Raw genomic sequence first — 5,727 nt, 5'->3', positions numbered from 1 at the left:
CGTGGAGGGAAACTTCGATGTATTGATGTGGGATTGGAACGCGACGGTGGGCGAAGGAAGAGGTTAGGGTGAAGGGAGGGGGGTACCACGGTTTAGGAACAAGGAACGACCTCGAGGAGAAAGCAAAGAGAGTTCCGCAAGAGAAATAATCGCCAACACTTGGTTGAGACAACGCAAAGGATGCAGGCATACTTGGAAAATGATCGGGGATTCAGGAAGGTATCAACGAGACAATATTATGGTTAGGCATAAACTTATGAATAAAGTGTCTTATTTACAAACTTTCGCGGGAGTGGATGAGGACTTTGCCAATTAAATACTAATATTGAAGTATGGCGTCCGATTCAAAAAGATAGGAAAATGAGTATGGCCGAGGAAATGGGATTGGGGAGCATTAACAGGAACTATAAGAAAGGAGCGCCCGCCCTTTGGGGAAAATCATGAGTGAGGAGAAGTTGCTGGCTGATATAGAGGAAAAATGGGATCGCATCATCGAATTAAGGATATCAAAAGCCGCAAACGAAACAATAAGAACTGTAAATATGAGAAGGAAAACGTGGATTACGGACGATGTGATTGGAAAGATAGAAAGTAAATGGAGAAATTTGCACAGATTTTAGATGAAGGAATAATATGAGGAGTTAAATGATAAACTGATGTATGAAACTAGTGGGTCGAAAGAAGGGATCGGCCTTACATTTCAAGTGCAGCAGAAAATTACTTGTATCTCCGATATACTATTTAAATAGCGCATGATCAAGCTTATTAACGGCTCTTTCATTGTGATCGAGACGCACTCCCTGAAATATTGAAAATTTTAGTAGCCAATTTTTTATTGATATTGTCGCTGAAAATTTGAAGGGATTTTAATGGTATAATATGCATAACCGTTAATGCGTGGTGAAACCAATGTATTCCTCTTGATTAAACCCGATGCTTCACTCCGAATACTCATCCCTGGTCGCGATATGGTGCTCTGGAATCATTCCATGAGCACCCGAATTCATCTAGTTTGGCTGCAGAGTACATATTGTTTTAATGTGTTTGCTACGATTTAATTTTTAATCTACGATTTTTGCGCAAATCTGGGGAACTATCACCTCTGGATTCTAACATTCCGACACATTTAATTCATATTCCTGTAATAATTATTTTGGGAGATATTACGAATGTGTCTTCATTTGAAATCAGCAATAATGAATGGGTCATGTGGTAAAATTATGGCAATTAGGAAAACATTTTCGACGAACTTCCAAAAACTCAAAAGAAATTCAGTGAAAAGGATGCATAGCTTTCGGTTGAGGAGTTCGCGTGATGTCACCAGACAGAACAAGCAAAACTTAGAAATTCCGGGTAACACAATCGATGCTTCAAATTTGAGTGATTTAAGAAATCTATTACCATTGAAGTAAATTTAATTTTGTCGGGGTAATTCATGGAATACATACACTCCATAATATCCGGTGGAGCCTTAGATGTCATGCTTTATGTGAATCACCGGATGCTTCCGGTGGACGTGCGCCTCTTGGTATCCCGATTATCTAGTCATCCAGTTTGTGCGCTTACGGTCCGAACCCACCGGGGTTGACGCGACAACACCCTCACCCCTGATGGGACTAGGAGCCGCCAACTCCGGGTTTGCTGGGGAGCGCGACACCCCACTGACCACCGTGGCCGGTGAATTAAATGAGCACGGACGATTAACCCGTGCATATTTCTCAAAGCTGCGGGCTTATACATAGGTAATCACGTTCACTGGCAACACACGAATGAATTCCAGGTAAATCTCCCCTTCATTCTCAGGATAAAATCGTCTGCCATTCCCCAGATTTGTAAATTCAAGTCTCTAGTTCTCATGAAAATAAACTATCATCCAAATAATTTATCAAATTCATTTCATATCCTAGTGATTTTCGGTCGAGTAATCATCAAACAAAATTTCAGATAAAATACTACCCGGTTATTGTAACCCTGAATTTAATTGGGAATTATGACATTAATAATATTCCCAGCAGTCACTCGGCAACATCAATATAATATATTCCAGAACTGCATCGCGCAGGAAGTGGTTACATCAAAAGACTCGAATAATTACAAATGGTAGGAGAGGCGAATCGCCCGCGCGGGAATCCAAATAAACTGCCTTTGTTTCTTTCATTTAACGGAGATGAGCCCGATTAAAATCCAGTGTATTTCAACCAGGGCACGAAAGGGCACGCGGAATTGGAGGGAGGGGTGAGGCGAAGGACGCGTGCATGAGCCGACTTCGTCTCTCGAGAACACAAAAAAGCGGACACAAGGCTAGCTGCGCGTCCCTTATTGATCACGGCGTATTTGTGGCTCTTTAAGGCGATAAGGATCCTTCCCCCTTCCGCAAAGCGATAAAAAAATAAAAGAAACCGCCGCAACCCTTCCCTTTGGCTCTCGGAGGGTGTGTGTTGGGGGGGGGTCACCTCCTCCCTCATACCCCCTCACACACACACGTGTGGACGCACGGGGAGGAGAGAGGGCGGCGGGAGAATGCGGGTCCGTCGGTCGGTCGGTCGGTCGGTTGCTTCGGTGGACGGGAGTTCATGAATAAAGAGGCGGCGGGGAAGAAGACGATATTTCGAGGAAGCCGGAACTATGAGCGGGAGAGCGGATGCAATGAATTATTTAAACCCGCGCCTCCCCCGGAAGTTCCCAGCATAAAAGGAACGCGGAAACCGTCTCATGCATACACGCACACACCACCGCTGCTAAATATTCGGAGCCACGCCGAGGGAGAAATAAAAGGCCTCGCCTTTCCCATCTCACCCCTCCCGTCTCAATCCACGCGCGGACGACGCATGGACTCCGGGACACGGAAACATTCTCAAAACTTAATTTTAGCAGTATTATCAGCGAAGATGAGTCCGAAAGTGTCTAAGCTTTTGCCTGACTGTCCGATAGGGTAACTGCCAAAGCCGAATGCATCGCTCAAGACGATCAAGCGGCAATTTAAAGACAATTGCTGGTATTTAATTTACGTTACATTCGCGGATTCCCATTTCCCATCCTCAAAGCATGATCACATTCCGTCCTCTTCCGTCCCGCCCCCAACATACTTCCCACACTCCGCGTCCCATTCCCTTCCCTCCCACAGGATCCCCAGCTTCCTCCTCCAATGCCTCGCACCTCTGTTCTCTTCCCGTTGAAATTCCGCAAACGACGCCCTCTCTTATCATCCCTTGAGTTGAAATCACTTTGTTCGCCTCCGTTTATGCCCCAGCCGTTTTCCGTCTCGACCACACACAAAGAGGCCTCCCCGGCATAGATCCAGAGCACAGCGCTTCCTGGCTACAGCCCGACTACGTTCCTTCACTACGAGCGCACGTTGCTGTCATCCCTACCAATCGGAGAGATGATAAAATTTAAATTTCGCCCAACGGGCACGGCGTTCGCTCCAATGGATTGAGACACCCGTGTGCTGCGCACCGTGATCTGCACGCCCTGAGCAATGACGTCAGCGGTGAGGCGTACGCAGAGAACCGTGATCACGCACGACCGAAGTAGTTTTGAAGGGAACACCGACACGCGTGATGCGCACTCTTCCTCGAATTGGCCTTGATTGGTCCCTTCTCTGACGCACCAAACGTCAATTAACTACGTTCGGGGAAGACGGGTTCTTTCACTACCCTCATTATTTTTCTACTATCGCCTAGTTCATTTAGTGTTGACATAACGATCCACTTCATCGTACTATCGCATGCATGGGAATCCCTCGCGAAATCTTCGTTTCATCATGAGTTGAATTCATCTCACATTTCTTTAATTAAACTTTCAGTCGACGCCGAGTATTAGAAGGAAGTCCTCACGCAACCGCCTCGTTGCCAATGACAGTGTTGGCCCACCGATTGACCCTCGGCAACAGCAGTGACGTGCGGAGGACGGCAACCACCGCCTCCCGCGGCCACGGCCGCTGGTGCTGTGAATGCCGCAACGCTAAATTAAAGTTTGACATGCGCCTAACTGAAAATGTACAGTTAATTCAAGTTGCAAACCCAAAATAAAAATTATTTTTACCCACTGGCCGTTCGAAAGAGGCCTGGAAACAACTTAATCATTAGTTTAAACAAATTTATTTTGTTTATTTTTCAAAATAATCATAAAATCCTAACATGAAAAATTACTGCGCCGATTTTTTCGGGAATGGAGCTTGACGACAGTCCCCTCTTTACGCTTGAGGAGCTTGGTTCGTCTCGCAGAGCTCATGAAACCCACAATATTAGAAAACCATGATTTCGAAATTCCGAAAAAGATCTGGACTTGGAATTCTTGCTACGAAGTGAGGAATGGAGCGAGGCGCGTGTGATGCGTGGACTTCGTTCCTTGGCTTGCGTCCGACTGCCGAGGTCCCTCCCGCCCTGACCGAATCGAGCTGGAAAGGCCCTCCCGTCCGTCCCATCTGCACATCTGCTCTCCTCGCGGCCACGACACGTTCAAAAGGCATCGAAGGCTCCGCGCCCCTCTCCTGCATAAGTCATCGCCCGGTCTCCTCTCTCCTCAACCGAGGAATCATATTTCAGCATCTGATCTGTATTTTTTCCTGTCATCATTTTTCCATATGTGTGCCGTTTTCATCAAAACTTTAATTGCAAATTTCATCTCATAATAATTATGTTCTCTATGATGAGCTCAGAATAATTGCGAAATGACGTTACAAAAATGATAATATCGATGTGAAATAATAACTCGGCTTTAATTTTCCCCTGCATTTTTTGACAACTCGGTTCTTTTAGACAAGTTTCTTTATGACGGCCCGGCACATTGACTGAGGTGTGACTCCTTCTATAAGGTTTTTGAGAACAGAGTAACAAGCCACCTTCCGTTAGACTCACTCTATAGACTTGGTTCGTATTCAGTGACATGATTCACGATACACTTCCACTCGCGTGATTGCGTCACCACGCGGTTGCTGTTCACATCATTTCGGCGCAAAAAAGCTGAAATATCGTCCAAATCGATGGAATTCGATCACATGCCTAAGAAATCCTAAATTATAATAATAAAATAATTAAGAGTGGAAGATCAATAATTTATCCAGAAAATCGATATTCCGTGGAAATCCTTTTTAGGAAAATCCGTTTTATGGTAGACAAGTGACCAAGCTACGATGACCCTTCTCACTTTCGAGATTTTCATGAATAATTACTTATGATAATATTCTTTATTCAGCTGAGAATGATATCATTTGGTTCAAATGATGGCACATTTTAAGAGCAGAACTAAAAAATAGTTTTTTTTGCACTAAAACGAAATTAAAGTAATGATAGTGCAAATGCATTAATAGTGCAAAAATAGTGTTTTTTTGCACTATTAACGTAATTAAAGAACCATAAGTTTCAACACACATTCCCGTTCGGAAGAACAGATATTGCCGCATGAAATGCCACTCTGTTTTAAGGGTAAGAATAGTGTCAAGGTCGACTTTTCAACGAGCACCTTTTTCCTTGACGTTTGACACCTGAGGGCTGTAATTTTCTATTTTTTAGCATGAAGACTTGGAACCTTTTCGTAGAACTCGCAAGGTACTTTCACTCTGCCTTCGACGTTATACTTTAATCCGTAGAATTACTCTTCTACGCTACTGCATTGAAATATTTCAGGGCGTCGTCAATGTTAAACGGTATCCCTGTGACTCCAATCGACCATTATTTTAATGGATTCCATGAAAAGGGAAAGGGTGCCGAGTTATTGTCCCGACGG

Source organism: Hetaerina americana, unplaced genomic scaffold (genome assembly GCF_022747635.1).
Source record: "Hetaerina americana unplaced genomic scaffold, ioHetAmer1.1.p SCAF_25, whole genome shotgun sequence".
In the NCBI taxonomy this organism is placed as follows: domain Eukaryota; kingdom Metazoa; phylum Arthropoda; class Insecta; order Odonata; family Calopterygidae; genus Hetaerina; species Hetaerina americana.
Note: the sequence above shows the minus strand (reverse complement) of the source record.